Genomic DNA, 22147 nt, shown 5'->3' on the forward strand with positions numbered 1-22147 from the left:
AGAAAAATGATTAAACTTCACGTTTATAGATGGCTTAGCACCAATATAACGATCAACTTCTCCTTGAAACAAGTTTAGTTCTTTATTTCATAAGGTTTTCTCCTAAATACTCTTTGTTTAGAAGTTCCGATCCCTCTTTCTCAATGCGTTCTTCCATGTTATATACTACCCTCTTGGTATCATCTTCACCACACACGTGTAGGTTGGGTTCGGGGGATCCCTTCCTGTCCCATCCAACACCTCTTGGAACCTCCAACCAGCAGCTGTAATGCTGCCCCATCACTGTTCAGGCATCACCTCTACATTAATGTGGCCAGAGAGTTGGTTGAGAGGCAATTAATGCAGAGGCAGCTGTTGTTAAAGATATTTGTTTACCTTTTCTTTCTTATCCTTGGTCCCATGTCCCACCTTTAGTGGTAATGTAGCTCTGAGGTGTGTTTGCAACAATATGGTGTTCAGGTCATCCTCGGACTCACACTGCCGAGAAGGATTTTGTCCTAGAACAAATACTGAACTCACCTCACGTGATATCTACTCTCCGTTTCATTTGGTTACCCTTGTGACCTGATATGGGCCTCCTCGAACGGTTTTACGTCCTCGGATGGGCCACAGGCCCAGTTAACACGATTTTAATAATTTATTGATTAACTGGCCCCCATAAAAGAGTTTAAGAATTTGTGTGAGGATATTTTAGTATGCAAAATGATGAAACCCAAATAGAGAATCATGTTATCTATATATACTATAAAACTGAAGCCTTTGATTTTCTATTGACTTCATAATATGTTGCTACAACAGCTTTACTAACTCCACAATTTTCCACATCATTAATTGTTTTTATTTTATTTTATTTTATAAAACTTATATGTGCAAGTTAGATTTGTAAGACTATGTGAGAGAATGGATGATGCATCAAACAAAACATTTAAGTATAAAGCTTAAGAACAATAAAAACGAAAACTTTAATACTTTACCATCAAGAGAAATGAAAAGCATAACATGGAAAGTAAAGAAGGCATGGGAAAATATGTGGAAAACCCTTTGGAAGGGATGAAAAACTACAAGTGAGCAAGGGAAGAATGTCACTTACTCTTTAGAGCTCTCTATTATGTGAAAATGAAAGCCTTTGTACAGAGGTGATATTCTTCCCAAAGAAAGCCTTTTCTCTACCTCACTTTCCTACACAAAATTTTTGCTCTTTCTATTGTTTTTCCCTAGGTTCTTGCCCTAAGTGTTCAAGAACATGTTCCCCTAATAGTACGAGGAATGTTGTGAGGTACATCAAGACAGGTGTCAAAACCTCATTTTCCCATTTCAAACCCTAACATAGCTATTGTACTATACTAAGCCTGGAGGAGAGAGAAAGCACGCCAATGTCAAGGTAGTGGAACAAAGGGTGGCCCTGCTACTACGTAGGGAGCAGGGGCGGAGGCATGTATAAGGGTGGGGGGGGGCATGGTCCCCCCAAAATTTTGAAAGTTTTTAAAATATATATACAATTATTTTAATATTTTCAAAATTTAGTTACAAAAATAAGAGTTGGCCCCCCCAAATATTTGAATTAGTTTGATAATGCTCTCAAAAAAAAATAATCAGTCTAATAGTTATAGAGATATAACTTTATTTTTCACAATTCTATTTTTTATTGTAAAATGTGCTCTTATATCTATTAAATATTTGATAAAGTTTGGTATCAAACATGTTTGAATCTATCTTTTTCAACCCATTATGTAACAATTAACAAGTCATTGACTCATTAAAAAAAATTTGTTACTAAAACTACACATGAAATGTGTCTTTAGTTGCCATATAATATGGGTTAAAACAAGGTAGCTTTAAATATGTTTGGAGCCTAACTTATTCCTCCAAGTTTTAGATCATTCATGTTTTTGAAAATTTCATTAGATCAATTGAAATATTTTTTTACTTACTTTAGCATAAAATTTGATAATTTGTATTTAAAATGAAACTTTTTAAGAATTTGACTATAAAAATGGAAAAAATGAAATTTATTTTATGAAAGATTGCTGTCAAAAATAATTTTGATTGAAAATACTAAACTCTTTTTTTTTTTTTTTTTTGGTTGGTTGTGTGTGTGTATATATATATATATAACTTATCAAATTAAAAAGTGTGTGTATATATAATAAAAAAGCGCACATATGTGTATATATATGTGTGTGTAGAAGTTGTCTTGATAAATATATTAGCGTCGCAACTTGGCCCCCCCAAACAAAAATTCCTGGCTCCGCCCCTGGTAGGGAGCAAACCTTGGACAAGGAAAGGGACATCAAGGATACTGAGAGTGATACACGTGTCTTCAACAATGGTCCAGCACAAGCTCAGTCAAGGAATGAATGAAAGGAATATTGTTAGAATATTCTTTCCTTCCCTTGTTTGGGAGTTTTAACGGAGGGAATAAAATGTTCATTCCCTTGTTTTGGAGTTTAAATAGGAGGAAATTGAATGGTTAGGAGGGAACACACATTCCTCCATTTTTCCTCAAAACCTCAAATTTTTGTTCCCTTCAAAATTGGGAGGAATGGGAGATAATGAATTTAGGTTTAATGAAATTTTTGTTAAAACCCCTAAAATACCCCTTTAATATCAGCCCTTTTTTTCTCAATCAGTCGTAAAAAAATAAAAATAAAAAGCTATCATTCTTGCATGTTATTGCCCATTCTTTGCAAATTGAAGTTGCTACTGTTAATCAAATTTTCGTGAGACACCATTGTTCGCTGGTCTTTCTTTTTCTTTCTCTGCTGCAGTTTTCGGTTACTGCTAACAAGTACATCTTTCTTTTTCTTTTTCTTTACCTGCTAGTCATTTATATTGTCTCCAAAGAGTGATAGCTATAGGGTCTTTCAAGTCTCTAGGTGGGTCTTTCAAGTCTTATAGATGATAGCTATGGGGTCCGCGGATGAAAGAGTGACATATAAATGATAGTTGTTGCTATACGGTCAAATTCTTTGGTTTGCTTACATCTTTCCTTAATAATGTTTTGTCATAAAATGATAGTTGTTTTGCTAATTAATCACTTCCTGAACTTCTAGATGAATTGTGTTGCAAAATATAGTATATCACTTTTTGTAGTATAAATGTGGTGATGTAAGTTATAAAAATTACACTAAATTAAAGTAAAATTTTGTTCTTATGGATTATTTCATAATTATATTGGTTATTCATCATACAATGTCATCACCAATGTTTTTATTTATTTTTAATGAAAAGTAGGATCTTACTGTCTTTGATTTGATATGAGGAATAGGACGAGGTAGTCTATATGCTATTAGATTTTGAAAATAAGATTTGAACCATGAAATTGACATAATGGACAGATTTTGAAATGGAAAAACAAATTTGTCTTTTCATTTTGATATTGCTCTCTATCTTTTGATAATTAATATTAATATTTACACAATATTTTATATGTGTTTTTGTCCTATTAATTATAGCATGGATAAGATATCAAAGAAGAATGGTAGAGATCCAAGCAAAGAAATACAATGGAGTAGTGTTATGGATGATGCTTTAGTGGATGCTTTTTTACATCAAGTGATCATAGGTGGTAAAGTTAATAGAACTTTTACCTCTAAGACATATGATGACATAGTGAGAGAGTTGGTTGAAAAATTTTACATGGAGATTAACAAGGATAAGGTGAAAAATCGACAAAAGACACTGAAGAAGAATTTTTATGAATGCAACATATTTAAAGATGGATTGAGTGGTTTTGGATGAAATGATTCTTTAAATATATGGACAACTGAACCAGAAGTTTGGGAGTCACTCATAGCGGTAAATTACCATTTATTGTGAGTTTAATTTTGTATTACATAATTATATCTGTGGAAGATAGAGCAAAGGAGAAACATGCTAGGTATGTTGCATCGACCACTATTGATGAGATTGATAATTTGGTATCTCAAAATGAAGTTTCTTTGGAGAACTTTGAAGTGGGATGATCAGAAGTCACTAGAAATTAATGTTGTACGTTCTCAAGTGTCGTCACAAGATGCAATGTCTTCTAAAAGCAAGAAAAGACAATTGGCAGAAGATAATGAATTTGGGAATGTAATTTCCCAATCATTTGATAACATATCAATGGCAATTGATAGGGCAACTGAGGTTATGATAAAATGTTTTTCAAAGTCATATAGAGCAGAAGTTCACGCAGCTTTGAGCGTATTAGACCTTAATCAATATCAAAGACTGAGGCCTAAATATTTTTGATGGAAAATCCAACATATAAGGAGATGTTCTTTGGTTGCCCAGATCATGAGTGCAAATGTGTCCTATTGACACTAACGTTTGAGCCTAAAAATTAAAAAGTGTGGGATTTCTTGGCCAACTTTAGTTTTGGAATGGATTTTGTTTTGTTTTGGCAAGGCTCATTAAAGGAGTTTTAAAAAAAAATATTTGTTTGCATTTCTAGACAATATTTATTTTGTTGAAAATAAATATGTGATGCATGAATTGCTTTACAACATAGAAATATATATAGCTTGATTTTTAGCTACAATAAAATTTCCTTTTTCCATAAACTAGAATCATTTTTAATGTTCTTTAAAACAAGGGGTATAATAGTAATGTTATTATAAAATAATTTCATTTCGTTCCTTCCAATGTCACTTCCAAACCATGTTACTTACATCTCATTCCATTCCTTTCCATTCCTTTATTTTATTATATCCAAACAAGATTTTTAAATTCCATTTCATTCCCTTATAAACTCCAAAACAGACCCTAAGGGGTCGCTATCTTCCTTTTGTGCAAGTGCTGGGTGTCCATGTAGGTGCAAATCTGACTCTTCCCCAAGATGGTCATGTCATTGGCACGGGCCAAAGATCCTCTCCTTCAGCCAATGTTTCTTTTCCTTTGCTCACAGCTATTCCATGTGTATGGCTTGGATCCAGCCATGTTAGCATTCTCACATGCCTTAACTGGTGTAATGTAAAAAACTCTATTAGAATCTGAAACTGTTCAGCCACAAAAGACTACTACTCTCACGCTATTATTGAGAATTACAATTGAAAACAAAAACCCAACCATTCACTTTCCTTATAAGAATAGTTTTAGCCTCTCTTTTCCAAGGACTTATTCAGCCACAGAGCCGATTATATTAAATAGTTCCCCTCTATCATTCTCTCTCAAGTTTGATTGATCTACTTCTCATGAAATTCTCTCTCTACGATTTTCTCTTACTCTTGTTTTTAAAGTTTGGGTTGTAGGGAATGATGATGATGTCAATTATTCAGTCCCACCGCCAATTGAATCCTAGCAGAGGGTGTGGTTGTTGTCAATATAATCAATAAATTTATTGTTTTTGTGAGTTGTTGTTTTCCGTTAAGGATGGTTTTGCTTCTCTGCTTCTACATCCATCTTTTCTTAGATCAAATTCAAAATTTTAAATAGTAAAACTTCTCCTAAATTTAGTGGCGGCTCCAAGAGTTATTTTTAGGATGGTCACTAAGAAACCTAAATTATACACAATTTAATAAAAAAAAATAACTTGAATATATCAATATTACAAAAAAACAAAAAAAAAACAAAAAAACGTGAAAAATATGTGAAGTGTTACCATTTTTTTCTACTAACAAAGACAAACAAAATGATTAATAAGAGATAAAGTGAGAATTGAGAATGCTGAGAACAAAGTAATGAAGTAAGAGAACTGAAATAATAATAGAAAATAGAAAGAAAAACGTATGATATCTGCTACAACTATAAGTTGAGTTGCTAAGAAAAGAAATAGTATTGCCATTGCAAAGACAAAAAGAGCAAAACTATCGGCACTATTAAGGAAAACTCATGACTACAATATATTTCTTGAGAAGCCCGAATTATTTTTGGAGTAATGCTACATTTACAACATTTTTTAAAAAAATTTTATATAATAATTTGTTATTAGTAGTTTAAAAAGTGATGTCAATATTGGGTCCAAATTAAAAATAGTAATCGATTTATGCTTATTACATCAGATTTGTTATGAAATTATTATAAAAATGTTGTGAATGTAGTATTATTCTTATTTTTATTGAATAAAATTCTTATAATTCTCAAATCAGGTGGTCAATATTTTTCTTACGGTGGTCAAAATAGATTAGTTTAGTATATACATATTTTTTGCAAGTATATATATATATATACACACACATTTTTGGCAAGTCAGAGTAGTCTTGTGACCACCCTGAGATACATGTAGATCCGCACTTGCCTAAATTATAACCCCACACACAGTCAACAACTTTGGCATTTGTTTATTGTTTTTCATAAATAAGTCTTCAGTCTATTGTAGGTGAGTCTTACTGTAAGTTTTTTTTCCCCTTTTTTGGTTTATTTAGAGAAGTCTCCTTCCCGATGAAAGTTTGCTGAAGTAGTTTTGGTAGATCTATTTTTTCCTGTTCCCCCCTAAGTGCATGCTACTGTATAACTATATTGCATATTTGCATATTTATAAGAAAAAAAAAAGACTATATTTCAACTTTTGCATTGTTTAAATTTCTACCTCTAATTTCATAATTTAGGTTTGTATCTTGAAAAATAAATAACTAAATGTTTGAGAATCAAAAACAAATAAGGGAAAGGTTTTGCTATGTATTTGTATTCAGTAATTGTCATATAATGGGTTATGTGGCAGCAAAAGAAAGTAACAAGTATCTAAAGGTCCATCTGGTCATGTGCATTGCACATGACCCTAGGACACATGTTGCTTTCTTTTTGTTGACACATAACCCATTATGCAGTAATTGCCGCATTCCCAATAAATAATTATTGATGTTATTTAATGGTACCCTAATTTTAGATTAATTTATATAAGTATTGATTTCTTTTGAATTGTATGTACTTAGCCGATTTTTGGACCAAGCTTTGCCCTTGAAATTGGGTTGTTTATGTGATTCATATTTGACAACATTTTTAGTTGAAATTTCAATCACAATAGGTTTGGAATAAATTGGATTCACCTGATCATGTGCACTACACATGACCCTTATACACATGTTGCTTACATAACCCATTATCCAGCAATTGTTTCATTCCCAATAAATAATTATTGACTTTATTTAATGGTACCCTAATTTTAGGTTAATTAATATAAGTATTTATTTCTTTTGACTTGTATGTTCTCAGTCGATTTTTGGACCAAGCTTTGCCCTTGAAATTGGGTTGTTTATGTGGTTCATAATAGACAAAAGTTTTAGTTGAAATTTCATTCACAATAGGTTTGGAATAGATTGGATTATGCATTCTTAAGTAAATTTTTAGCCCATAGATATCTGATTTCGTTTAACAAGTCCTCTCTCTCTTTGTCCAATTGGTTTTTGTATTATTTTATCTCTTTAATTTTGATTTTATTTCTTTTTGTTATTATTTACAATTTATTTTTGAATAACTAACTTTGTATTTATTTCTAATTATCTCTTTACCTCCCTTTATCAAGTATTGATTTGATTGTCATTTGGTTTTCACTAATTGTAGTATTGAAAAAAAGTATATATATATATATATATATATTTATTTATTTATTTATTTATTTAACATTTGGTAACTATTTCGTGCATTGCACGAACTAGTTATTAGTATAAATAAGCATGTGAGATAGGCATTATTCTTGTAAATGGTATGCAAGACCATGTATGATTGGTATATGGATTTTTTCAGGGCCCACAATTTTTTATTTTTTTTTGAAAATCAAGACTAATCCATTTATTATCAAAGACTGAGTAAATCAGCCATGAGTACAGGTTCAACGTCTAGTGGAATCTTCCATCCAGACTGACAAAGGAGGAGAAAGAGGTGCCCGTCTCGCAAGTGAGTGGGCTGCCTTGTTACATTGACAACGTACATGAGAGAATTGCACATCAATAAAATGTGAGGCTAGGAATAGGATGTCACTTGCTAAATGGCTGAACTGAGCAAGAGAGCTGGTACCGTTCCTCAAATTCTGCATCAAGACTACTAAGTCCCCTTCTAGAACAACTCTATTGATCCCAATTTCCACCACTAGTTCTAGTGCCCTCCTTGTTGCCAAAGTCTCGACCTCAACCACTGAATAAGGTAAAGGTACCAATTGTGAGAGCGATGCCATGACCAAAACTTCAGAGTTTCGAATGACAACCCCAAATCCTGCATTATCCTCCTTTTCAAATATCGCCCCATCAAAGTTAATTTTGTACCACTGCCTTCTCTAGCACCTTGACAAGATTATATGTAGGTTTCCCCAATCTTAGGTTGTTCCTATGGTTCCACAAATCCCATACAACCCAACAAAACAATTCTGGTTCAGCCTTCTGTGCAAGTATGATTTTGGAGAAATCAGTGAAGGTTGTGGCCTGTTTCAAAGTGCTGCGATTCCATTGTGTTTTTGTATTCCACAAATGTCCAAGCTTTGGGCAGCCATATAAAGCATGCAACACGTCTTCCTAATGGGATTTGCATTGCTCACACAGGTTTTCCTTAAGTGCCTTTCTCTGCATTAGATTGGTCTTAGTTGGAAGAGAGTTTTTGCATGATCGCCACACAAAATTACGGACCTTGCCAAGGATATCAAGGCTCCAAATTGCTATTCACAGGGGCTTCATCAAATCAATGGTAAAGGGACTAGGTTGCTGCTGTAAAGTCTCATTCTGCAAGAACTTATATCCTGACTTAACCGTGTAGTCACCATCAGGGGTAAAAGGCCAGGTTAAGACATCTCTGTTGGGACTTGCATAAAGGAATTTTCTTGATCATTGTTGCTTCGAACTCATAGAAGGTATTATCTAGAATATCTTCGTTTCAAAGTCGCTACTGTGGGTAAATTAGACAGCTTACCTTGGCCTTTGCTTGCCCGTGCATAATAGGCGAGATAATCTTGGGGATTGTTTTTGCAGGAATCCAACTCCCCAGATTCTGACCGAGTGCCCATCACCAATCCTCCACCTGGTCCCCTTCCTTATCACTTCCCTGCCTCTGACAATGCTCTTCCACGTGTAAGAAGCAGTACTTGGAACCTTTGCCTACATCACAGAGCAATCCGGAAAGAATTTTGGCTTGAAAACTTGATAAAATAAAGAGTGCTCATCATGCAATAATCTCCAAGTTTGTTTAGCCAAGAGCACATCGTTGAACAAAGATAAATCCTTAAACCCCATACCCCCTTATGCTTTTGGTTTGCACAGCTCCTACCACTTGATCTAGTGGAGGATTCTGCAGTTGTCTCCTCTTTGCCCCCAGAAGAATTTGCGAATAAGCGCCTTAAGTTCATGGCATAGGGTCACAAGTAACTTGAAGCATGACATTGTATAAGTGGGGAGTGCTTGAACCACAGCTTTAATCAAGATTTCATCGGTAACTTGAAGCATGACATCGTATAAGTGTGATAAAATTTTACCTTCCCACCCCTGCAATTTTTTCCAGATTTGTTGTTTTATCTTTGCAAAGCTGTCTTTCTTGCTTCTGCCAATAAAAGAGGGTAAGCCCAAGTAACTCTCATACTAGTGGATGACCGGCACACCAAGGGTTTGTTTGATCACATCTTGCATGTCTTGGGGTGTTGATTTACCCAAAAAGAGGCTTGTCTTGGACCTATTTATTTTTTGGCCTGATGCTCTTTCATAGCTCGCCAGCAAATCTAACAGCTTTTGGCATTCTTCTTCCTTAGCCCTATAGAAAATTAGGTTATCATCTGCAAAAAAGAGATGTGTTAGTCAAGGTCCACCTTTGCAAATAGATACACCCCTAATTTCATTATCCATTGCAACTGTGCTAATCAGCCCATGTAGGCCTTCAGTACACATTAGGAAGAGGTAAAGGGACAGAGGGTCGCCTTGTTGAAGACCTCTAGTAGGGATAATGTGTACATGAGGTTCACCATTTATCAGGATTGAATATGTGGCTGATGTAATGCACTCCATCATAAGTTTAACCCATCGTTTATGAAACCCCATCTTCACCAAGACTTGTTGCATACAGCCCCATTCAACCCTATCGTAGGCTTTCCTCATATCCAGTTTCAAAGCTATATATCCTGTCTTGCAAGTCCAGTGGTTTCTTATATAGTGAAGAGTCTCAAAAGCAACCAAAACGTTATCTAAAATCAACATTTCTGACATGAAAGCACTTTGCTGTTTGGATATTCCACAAAAAATAATTAATAAAATTCTCAAATCCCACAAAAGGTCAATAGCTCTATTACTAACGGGTATTCCATCTAAACAACTGGCCTACCCTTTGAGAATTAACTATAAGAGTATGTTTGGTTGGGGTGAAAACAGGGAGGATGGAAAATAGGAAGAGGAAAATAGGGTGGAGAATGACATTTCCATTGTTTGGTTGAGAGGGGAAGGGGGAGAGAAAAGTGGTGGGGCTCACAAGTTTTCTCTCCTCCCCCTTCAAAATACAATCTCTCCAAATTTGAGAGAAAATTGGAGTGAAAAGTGGGAAAAATATTTGGACAAAACTACCCCTACCTCTAATTAACGTTTCTGGCTTTTTTTTTTTTTTTTTTTTAAACGTTGGCTTGCTCTTTCTTTTTTCTTTTTTTTTGGTTTTGTCAGGTGGTGGGTTCTTCTTATTTTCCTTCTTTTTTTTAATTTTTTTTTTAATTATTTTTTCAAGAAAACACTTTTAGATGATTTCTTATGCTATTTTTTGAAATGTCTACTTTCATCTATACACAATTTTTTTTTAAAGTATAATTTATTACTTTTTGTTTTATTTAAGAGGGATATGATGGTAAATTTATACAAACCTTATTTTCAACCAAAGTAAAAAGTTTTTCATCCCTCCACTTTTCCACTCCCTCAACTAAACACAAATGAGGAAAATAAAAACTTTTCTATTCTCCCACATTTCCATCCTCCCTTTAATTTCTATCTTCTCACTTTTCCATCCTCCCAACCAAACGGACCCTCAAGATTCGATAAATGTATTTTTTTTTCTATTTTTTTTTAAGGAGATCGTAAATTTGCAGATTGAGTTATGGACTGAACTTAAGGTGCATTTTCTATGTTTCTTGAGAAAGTAGTTTTGTGCCATGTCTTAACTTTACTATCTTTGTTCCATTCCCACCCCCCCCCCCCCCCCCCCAAAAAAAAGGAAAAAAGAAAAAGCAACTTTACTCTCTTGGTTATGGGACTTCGAGTATGAAAACGAATACCAACCTCGCGCGGAAAAGCCATGGATCTACAAGCTCATGAGTCAGTCATGACTGTCACTGGGTAGTCTTGCTTCAAATATTAGCGACCAAAAGCCCATCTTATTGCCTGCGAGTCGTGTTAATGCATTAACTTTGTTTTGCACGGACTACAAGGACCCTTAGCTTAAGGCTTTGAGATAGTCTTTTATTTTTTTTTGGTGGAGAATCAGAGGCTTTGAGATAGTCCAATCTTGGAAGTGGGTTCATCTTCTTCGGTTTATATTAATGGGCTTGATCAGATTCTGAATTTATTAAGTTTAAGGGAGGTACAAAGAGCCTGACCCACAAAACCACTACGTTTGGCAATTGGATCGTTGTCCAATGCAATCCAACAAATTATTATTAGTATTAGTTATAAAATAATAACATAACAAAAGAATAACAACCGACCTTAGCTCAGTTGGTAGAGCGGAGGACTGTAGTGGAAAATACCTCAGATATCCTTAGGTCGCTGGTTCGAATCCGGCAGGTCGGATTTTTTTTTTTTTTTTAATTTAAATTTTACCTCTAATCTATATACCCAATCCCTTTGTGCTTCGATTTTTTTTTTTTCTCAGTCTAGAAAATCTAAAAGATTGAGCAACTTTTCAACCATTATTTAAAGGAAGTATTTATCAAAATCATAATTATAGAAAAAGTTGGTGATATTAACTACAAAAATTGATTATTAAATTTCAGGCATTACCCTCTCATTTCCTGTGAAAGAGGAAGCACGTCTACATTTTATGAATCTTATGGTGGATGACCTGATGAAAAAATCAACATAAATTTTTCATTGATAACCCTACACATTATTTCTGATCTGAAATGTGATAAATTTGTTATAAATTTTGCCAACTCAAAAACTTACTGCTTTGATTTGGATGCCAGATGGGTGGAGCAAATTGAGGAGATCCACATGTTTCTGGGAATATGCCTTTCTTATCTCAATCTCCAAGCTTGGATTTGAATCCAATCAGTAAAAGCTCATGAAAGCTTCTCTTGAATACCCTTAAATACAAGTCACCAGGATAATGCAGCTGCTATCTCCCACATGGCTTCTCCTACTCCTAGCAAAAGAAAATGAAAACTCTTTAAAAGATCCCCTTGTGGGCTTTGTCCCACATTACTAAGGAGGGAATTGGATGTTGGTATTAATAAGAGCCTTAAACTACCTTGGAAGTTAGTTTAAGAGTCATCATCAATTCTAGCAATAGGTGATGATTTGTTGAAGCATTTGGCATGTCTTTTATGGTTTGTACAAAATAAGATAGGGACAATATCATCATACTTTAGTTGCTTTTGCTAACTTTTCTCTTGCATTATTCAACTTTTGCAACTAGTTTAGGTGCATAAGTTTAGGAAGTCATCGTCTCCTTTGTATTCTGTATAAGCTTCCCATCCATTGCAAGAGTATACAAGTGCAAGGGACATAATAAGTAAGAATAATATTGTGGTGTGTGTTAAAATGTTTGTATAATGTTTTAAAATCAATAAAATTATTCTCTTTTATTGGGAAATTCTATTTGTATTCTTATTGAGTGTGGTGAGACTAATTACAAAAAATTTCAATAAAATTCTTTCTTTATGAGAGTAGATTTATTATTCATATAAAACTTCTGCAAAGAGAAATCTTAATAGTTAAGAGTACTCCATTTAGGGTATATTTGGAATTTACACTAATAAGTTCTTCATCTATTCCCCTCTTTCTCATTGATTACTTTAAAAAAAAAAAAATTGTTTGCTGAGTCCTGTTTTCATTTTTCCCATATGTTCCTTCTTTGGGGCATTGCTATCAAGTGAGAGAGGGTAAGGAACAAAGCATAGAAAAAAATCATAAAAAAATTGATTGAATCTTATTCAAGACAAAACAATCATCATCTCATAAATTCCAAATTTTATTTTTAATAATCCATGTGTGTGGGGCTATGATTTGCACGTATTAATTCTTCTACTTTTACAAGTGGTGTGCATGCACGATGGGCTTACCTGAGATTAAGGGCATGCCCGATGTGATTTTTTTTTTTTTTGATGTGTGCCCGATGTGATTTGAGTATACTTTTCCATGCATTTTAAGATGAATTTTAGATGCTACTTATTTTACTTTAAATAATAAAATGAGAAATAATTTTTAAAATTATTTAATCCAATATCTTAAAATGCTTCTCTCTTTTTTTTTTTTGGGAACATTTTAAAATATATTTGTATGTGTAAGAAAGAAAAATAAGGTTAGAAATGAATAAATCCATTAAAGATAAGACTTGGGAGTAGCTTCAATTGATAAAAAAAAAATGAGGGAGAGTCACTTGTTTAGATGGTTTGGTTATGCTCGAATGAGAGCGAGTGAGTAATTAACCGATAAAAAAAGAGTGAATTGATCCAAATTGAGAGGAACAAAAAAAAAAAAGTAGAAAAATACCAAAAATAATATTAGTAACAGTAATAAATAAATAAAAAGGACATATCAAATAGGAGAGTAACAAAGGGTATAACTTCAAATTTAAAAAAAATGATAGAAAATAATTCAATCTAATTTGTTAAAGAACCATTGCCAACCTTAAATTTTAAGACTAAGACCTTGTTGTTATTGTTGCTGTTCTTGCATGAAAGAAGGACACTACCATATTTTCCACTTACATCTCTTGTGGCATTTCTTCTTTCTTTCTCTTAGTTTTACTTGTCACCATAAATTCTCAATCTTTCAATTTCAAGCTTGCATATCTCTTTATTGTAAGTATTTCAAAGTATTAGACTTATGATTAAGTGATTAAATTCACAATTTCCTGATAGTTTAAGCTTTTGGAACAATCGGTAATTTAACATGGTATTAAAGCAGGAGATCCTAGGTATTAATTTAAACAGAGAATAATAAAATTAGAGTAGGAAATGCTACATTCACATTATTTTTCACAATAAGTCCTAGGTGTTAATTTATTACTAGTTCTAATTTGAACTCATTACTGGAATTATTTTTTTGCCGTCAATAACAACCTGTTACTTATAATTTGTTGTGAAAGTGTTGTGAAAAATGTTGTGAACGTAGCATTTCTATTTCTTTTCTTTTTTTTCATTTGAAAAAATATATATTATTTTATTTATGGGCTAATATTTGGGTTTAATTAAATTAAAATTTAGGGTCTTTTTTATACTCGGGGCTTTAGGCAACTGCATCAATGGCTTATACCATTAAGTGTCTGTTTGACTAGCTTATTTTTTGCCAACTTATTTTACTATTCAGCTTATTTTTGCAATTATTCATGTGTCTCACTGCATTTTTTGGTACTATTCATGGATCTCACTGTATTAATTCAACTAACATTTAACTTTATCTATAGTACTTTCAGCAAAAAAATTTCATTTTCAGCAAAATAAGCAAATCGCAAACAGACTATAAGTCGGCACCATGTATACTATGTATTAGTACTATGTACTAGCCTAATAGGTCGGCACAAGGCAGTGTGTATATATATATATATATATATATTTTTTTTTTTTTTCAGATAGTCAATGCTATTGAGCATTTTAAAATCATAAAATCTAATATTTCTATAATCCACTCACTACCAAGACAAAAGTTTAATCCTTTATCCCGAAAACATCATTATGAAAACCATATTTTCTCTTTTGAAAACCATATTTAAGATAATGGTATCTTCTTTATCATCATTGCACTAAATAATTCAAAATTCTGATTTTTCTTTTTTCGTTTTTCGTTTTATTTTGTTGGTGTGTGTGTGTTTCACTTATATCTCTTCATTATTCCTTCGGTTATCTTTCCTCTTTCGGCTAATTCATCCATCTGTTGAATCAAACCCTAATTGCCATTTCCGGTTGGCATTAATGCATTTTTGAGTTTGCTAATTCTCAAAAAAAAAAAAAAAAAAACCTTTGAGTTTGCTAGTAGTGTCTCTTTTGTGTACAACTGTCTATTAATATTGGTAAGTGTAACATTAAATATTGGCACTGACACCCTTGGGACCTCACTCTTTTTCTTTTTCTTTTTTTTTGAGAAAGAGGACCTCACTCTTTTAAGTACTATAATATCCACACAATAAATTGATGACTAATATAGACTGACGACAAGATCTCAGACATTCAGGAATTTTTGCCCTTTTTTAGCTCAGTAAAAAACCCATTATTTCATTTTGTTTAATTGCGGCGTAATTTACTGGGTTTTCTTTTTTAAATAGAAAAGGGCTCTCCTTGGCTCGCACATGAATCGTAATCCTATTTTATAATAGCGTGTCACGTTGTAATCCATAAGAAAACAAAATTGTCCACTATCCATTGATCATAATCCAATCAATAAATAATAAAATATTGGCATGGCATTTTTGGAGTTGGAAGTACGTATCTTAATAGACACTTTTAGACCATTAATAAATTATTAATAGACACTTTTAGACGATTAATAAATTATTAATATACATTTTTAGACAATTAATAAATTAACTCCATGAAGCTTTACTGAGATTGGTGAGGAAAATTCATTAGGGGAAAAAAAAAGGGGTTAAGGAGGAAAGTAGTTTATTCAGTCCTCCGTATATGTTCCTCTATCCAAAGGATCCTGAGAGTGCAATGGGACTATGGGAGTATAGTTTTGTGACTTTTTATCTTGTCCATTGTGAGGGCTTCAGTTTTGTTTGACATGGCATTGGAATTTGGGGAATGCATATTGCATGGCACACATCGATTCGTCCCTACTAACAAAATAGGAATCCACGAAGTCGAAGATCCATATCCAAGCTTGCCGCCAGATATTTTTTTCTGGATCTGTCACTGTAATCATCAATATTATTCAATTTAGGTTACTTAATAATCATTTTATGACCCTACCAAGTTTAGCGGCATCACAAAATCATCAACAAAGAAATTAAGTATTATTAAAACATTGGTTCAGAAATTTAAAAAAGTCATATACTATAAGTGGTGGGAATTGAATAAATCGTCGACCGCTGTCTCCCCTTACCAACGGAAGAGGAAAATCTAGGACCAGTGGACCACCATTTTCCTACCAAATAAAGAGAAAGAGACATTCAATGGTTGAGAAAACAATTGTGGCAAGGTATCTCATCTAATTGACACAACACAAACAAACAATCCTACTCAATCAACTTGAAAGATTCATCCCACTAACATCACTGCTAATTGTGGGTTCCACTGTTTCGTATCCTTTGTGTCTGCCCAATTTCCTTGGTTGGAACTTGGAAGTCCTCTGAGTTAGAGTGAAAGGGAGGTAAGAGGATTTTCATTCTTCTTTTAGGGTGCGTTTGAATCGGCTTCAAATGAATTCCAGAAATCAATTTCCGGAAAAGAGGGCGTTTGGCTGTCACGGAAAACGTTATTTTCCGGAAAATGTTTTCCTGTTGACCGAAATTTTCAGCCTTGACCACGGAAATCCATTTCAGTACCTATTTTCACTTCAATTGATTTCCGGAACTGGGGACGCGCAAGGGAGAACGAGCGAGCTCACAGCCTTAACCACGAATCACCCTTCGCGAGATCGCGATCGACGCGAGCGGTGCTTCGCGAGATCGCGCCGTCGATCGCGATCTCGCGGAGCGTCGAGCGACGCTTCGCGATCGACGCGAGCGGTGCTTCGCGAGATCGCGCCGTCGATCGCGATCTCGCGGAGCGTCGAGCGACGCTTTGCGATCGACGCGAACGGTGGCGCGATCTCGCGAAGCACCGTTCGCGTCGATCGCGAAGCGTCATCGCGATCGACGGCGCGATCTCGCGGAGCGTCGAGCGACGCTTCGCGAGATCGCGAACGGTGCTTCGCTCACCGTCGATCTCGCGAACGGTGCTTCAGCGCCGTCGATCTCGCAAACGGTGCTTCGGCGCCGTCGATCTCGCGAACGGTGCTTCGCCGCCGTCAATCGCGCCGGTTCTTTTAGGTTTTGTAGTGTTTTTCTGGGTTTTGTCTTTTCCTTCTTCTTTTCCAAACACCAGAAAATATTTTTCGGAAAATTTTTTGAAATGCAACCAAACACACATAAATATTTTCCTTTTTCGGAAATTAGCATTTCCGGAAAATATGTATTTTCCGGAAAACATTTTACGACAACCAAACACAGCCTTAAACGAAAATTAGTAGAGTATTCCTTGCGGTCTAACAGCTAATTAGAAAATAATTTAATAATTATGAGAAAAATATTTTACTAATGTTTGAGCTTGAGCTCATGGGAAAGTCAAAAAGTTAGAGCTTGACTTGGTTTGGCTTGATTAATTAGTTATGCTAAGCTCGAACTTCATATCAAGCTTAAACTCAAACTTAGATCAAGCTTTTGAGCTTGAAATATAACAAAATTATATTATCACATGCTTAAATCTCCAAAAATCAATTAAAAAAGAATAAGAAAATAGCATACTCATGTTATCAAACTTATCATGCTTATAGTCCGACATATGATTAGCCATTGTTCAAATTGCAACTTTACATAATTAAATCCATCCATTCATCCTTTTTGCCTATAGTTTCAGCAATTGTGCAAAATATAGTTTTTACATCCATGTTAGATAATGAAAAAATAGGGGGAAAAAAAAAAAAAAAACCAACCTTGTTTGTAACTATTATTAATAGGAAATGACTAACATATTTCACAAATTTACAGTAGATGGTTGATGGAGAAGGGCCATATATGGCCCCACATAATTTATTTATTTATTTAAGTAACTAAAGTCTAAAGTGGTGTTTGGTCAATTTAAAGGGAAGGACCAAATTAAGGTAATAAGTAGTGGTCCCATGTTGGTCGTGTCATCATTAAAATATGTGTAAAGATTTTATTTAACAAACACATTTCAAGCCTATAATTGAGTCTATGCTCGACTTGTCTTGTATCAAGCCTCATGAACAAATATTTTTGCTTAAGATTGGCTTGTTTATTAAACAAACCTAAAACAAAGGCTCAAACTTAACTTATTTATAAATTGTTAAGTTATGGTTTTTCACATAACATTTGTGTTGGCTTTATTCCATGACAAAAAGTGTTGTAATTGCATTAATTTATTTTCTTGTATTTTATGAGGTTTATTTGTAATGAATTTAGTATTAAGTTGGTGAAAATTGCTCAAGAAGCTGATCTCGTGATTTGTTTCACGAGTAGTGAAACCCGCGAAAGTCACATGAGAAGCATAAGAGTCAAGTGCCAAGTTATATTTCACGAGTCACTTCGTGACTCAGGCCAAGTCGCGAGTGACCTGTGAAACTCTCTACTAGGAGGATTTTAAGTGTGACTCTTATATCCTTCACCCATATTATATATATCATCATTACCCACAAAATTGTAAGGAAGCTATTTAGAAAAAAAAAAAAAAAAAAAAAAAAAAAAAAAAAAAAAAAAATTCCCTAGAGAGGTTTCTATAACACACCCACCTTGTTAGAGAGAGCTACTCATCCTCAATAGAGAAATCATTGTAGTCTCTTCTCCTTTCCCTCTTCCATTATTATACCTTGAGAGGAGATTTGTACCCAAATACAACCCACACATATTCAGAGTATAGAGAGTGTTTTGGAGCTTGGGAAGCATTTGGGATTTGCCAAAAGAAATCGGTGAGGCTTGGCGAATGCAATCGAGCGAAATTGCGGAATCCGGATAACTAGTGAAGACAAGACTCCGAGAAGCCCGTTGGTAGCAGGAGCTTGAAGGGCTCAAATACATTGGGTAGATTAGGCTTGAAGAATCTTTTTGATATTTGTATACTCCAACTTTTTCACTAGTGGATTGATTTCGGCTTGGAGGACTACGGAGAGGTTTTTTGTCGAGTACTTCGGTTTCCTCTTCGATAACACATCTCGATGTTATCTTTGTATTTGCATCTCTCTTCCCTATTGTTTAAGCTTTACATTTATTGCTTATTGTACTTACTTATGGCTTAGAGTAGTGTTCTAGTTTATTGCACTTGTTTTACTCTTGTTCCGCAATTTAGTCGTAATTTAAAATTGGGGGTTTAAACAAGTTCAATGTTTTCATACTTATTGTGCTTTCATAACTAAACAAACATAAACGAACTTTTTATCAAACCAAATCTGAGTTGTTTATGAATGGTTTGATTCATTTGCATACCTATCTACACATGCATGCATTAAGCCACTTGATGACTTAATGCATATGTAACATGTAGAAGTTTTATTATTTTAAAACACAAATTTTGATAAAAGATCAAAATATTAAACTTCTCGAAACTTTTAGTTATAAAATTTTATTTTAAATTTCTTGAAAGTTAAAATTTTTTATTTTAAACTTTTTTTAAACTACTTTTACCTTTAGTAAACCATCCTAACAATTTCATATTTTGGTGTTAATGTTGTATCTTAATAACTATTGAATCACATGCATAAAGTCTATTGAAAGATGTGGTACACTTACATTTGAGTCACTTGGCACAATTATGATTTGTAGGACTCAAATTTTATTAAGGAAAAAAGCATGTTCTCCTCCATCTATGGGGGTGATTCACAATCCCCCCTTAAACCATAAAATTGAACAATGTCTTCTTTTAGATATTGAAAATAAGTAAATATCTTCCTACCTTTAGTTAACATGTTAACACGTGACATAATCTTTTGATTTTTAAACTATTTCATAACAATTACTAAAATACCTTTGTAGGGAAACACAAAATGATCCAATGGGGGGGGGGGGGGGGAATTGCAAATGAATATGCTAAATTTTATTAATATTCCAAATTCCAAATTTCGTGATTCCAAATTCTTTTTTTTTTTTTTTGTTAAAAATAACTTATAACTTTCCTAATGTAGTCGAGAAAAAAAAGGTCTTAACACGATTATAGAAATATTTCCTAATCAAAGCGTTGAATTTTATATGTTAAAAAAAAAAAAAAAAAACTTTTGCGATGCTATATACTTTTTAAGGTCATTCACAATTAACTAACCCTTTGATAGTTAGAAATGAAATCTAAGATAAAAATAAACTTTTTCTAAAAAATCAAAAATTAATACTCTAAGTCAATTTAAATTTAAAAAAAAAATCATAAAATGTCTTTAAAACTAAAGGCATATATAGACCATTTAAAATTTTAGAGAATATGATCATATTGTTAATATTTATAAATTAGTTCATTTTTTATTTTACTTTAAAGTATTCATTGATTAGTTCATATATTAATGACTATTTATTCATTGATTTTTTACTTATTTGCAATATATATTTATAGCCAACTTAATTTATGCAGAACCTTTTTTTTTATAAGACATTTATGAAGAACCTTACGTGTAACAATTATTATACTAACTCTAATACTAAGCTCAAAAAAATAAATTGAAACCAAGCACGGAAAAAAATTACAACTTACATTTACATTATATTCTTATGTAAATCAAATATTTTTTTTAGTAATCTAAGTCGTAATTTTTTTTCTATTAATAAATATTTTTTGAATTAATTTTGTCTTCGATATCATGTCATTTGCAATTCTCCCTTACGGGTATTTTGGTAATTTTATTTTGGAATACTTCAAGAAAAAAATATGATGTTTTGTGTTAATGGTAGGGAGTATTTGCTCATTCTCAATAGTTAAGAGGTGCTATTGCTTAATTAATTAATTTATTTATTTTTATAGTTTAGGAAAAAGAGAGAGGGGGGTTGTAAATTACCCCATACATAAAGGGAGGACATTACTTTTTTTGTTTTTTTGGATAAGAAGGGAGGACATTACTTGATTTTATAGTATATGGTTTCATTTTATGAACCGCGACAAACTGATAATGCATTTCTTAAGTTATTAAGGCTAGTATTACCTCTTTTGGATTAACTACAATGATAACTATACAATAATAAACTAATGGTGGCTCCTATTAAGCAGCTTATAGCTCCTAACAATATTTAAAGAAATGATCCTTCTATTCCATATTGGGGCAGGAGGACTGTACCAATTGTGTCGCAGACAAGTTCTGCTTTAGGCATTTGCTTAAGACACCATTAGAAAAATGCTCTAACTCGGGGGATATTTATTTTAGTGGATTTTTTTTGGTTAAAAAAGTATAGAAGGGTTTTGCACTATTTTAAAACCGGTACAATTGGTTTAATTAGGAGCCGGACCCTAAATCAATCCAGTAAAAATTTTGTCAAAACAGTTAAGAACCTATAAAAAACCAGGAATTATGCCCAATTATGGTTCTTTGATTATTCCATTTTTTAAAACCAAGCTATTTCTCTTGCTTTAAGAAAAAAAAAAGTATAAATTCAATATTTGTGAGAGAGAGGATTTGATCTCAAAACAACTATGTTAGAAATATCAAGAGTTGTTAATTGTGTAAATAAGGTTCTTAACAATAAAAGTACAATATATTAATAGACACTTATGATGTTTGTGAACATTACCCTTGTATTGAATAGAAAGACTACCACAACACACTCTTGGTACAAGGGTCACTCTATAAGTATATGTGCTTGTGGAGTGTGGGGATAAGGATCAAGGTTCAAGTCTATAAGAGATAATTTCACACACATATACACTTAAATTATGTTAAAATAAAATTTCTATCTTTTATATATATATATATATATAATAGTGAAACTGATTTTTTTCTTTTAAGAAGCAACTATAAAGATGTGTTTTACTTTCAGTACTTTTTTTTAACTATAAATAAGCCAAACCCCAACAATAATTTCGTGAACATGAATGGCTAACGACTCAACAATAAATGTAACCTAAATAGTCCAGATTACGACCTTAATTAAATGCATTTCTATTTTATGGTACTAAATCTTTGCCATACCTAATAACTAGAAGTAGACGGCCTCTTTTTTTATCATTAATACACAGGATAATGATATTCCTGAATCCAGACCCTTTTCATATTTGAACGCTCAACGGCGTAATAGATTCGGGATGAAGGGCAAATTAGTACACCGCGGAGTATGGCTTACGCGGCTTTCCAACGTTTTAACGGGGTTTTGTGAAATAAATAAAAGTTACAGTATTTTGAAGACAAATTTAAGGACAAATCTTTTTCTTTATTTTTTA

The 22147-nt window shown here is 33.2% G+C and overlaps 1 non-coding gene across 1 annotated transcript; it reads left to right on the forward strand.

The window, feature by feature from the left end:
* Positions 1 to 11564: 11564 nt before the first annotated feature.
* Positions 11565 to 11654, forward strand: TRNAY-GUA (transfer RNA tyrosine (anticodon GUA)). The gene is given in 2 exon segments: positions 11565 to 11601; positions 11619 to 11654. It is a non-coding gene; the product is annotated as a tRNA-Tyr (tRNA).
* The last annotated feature ends 10493 nt before the right edge of the window (positions 11655 to 22147 follow it).

This window comes from Quercus robur, chromosome 12 (assembly GCF_932294415.1).
Source record: "Quercus robur chromosome 12, dhQueRobu3.1, whole genome shotgun sequence".
Taxonomy (NCBI): Eukaryota; Viridiplantae; Streptophyta; class Magnoliopsida; order Fagales; family Fagaceae; genus Quercus; species Quercus robur.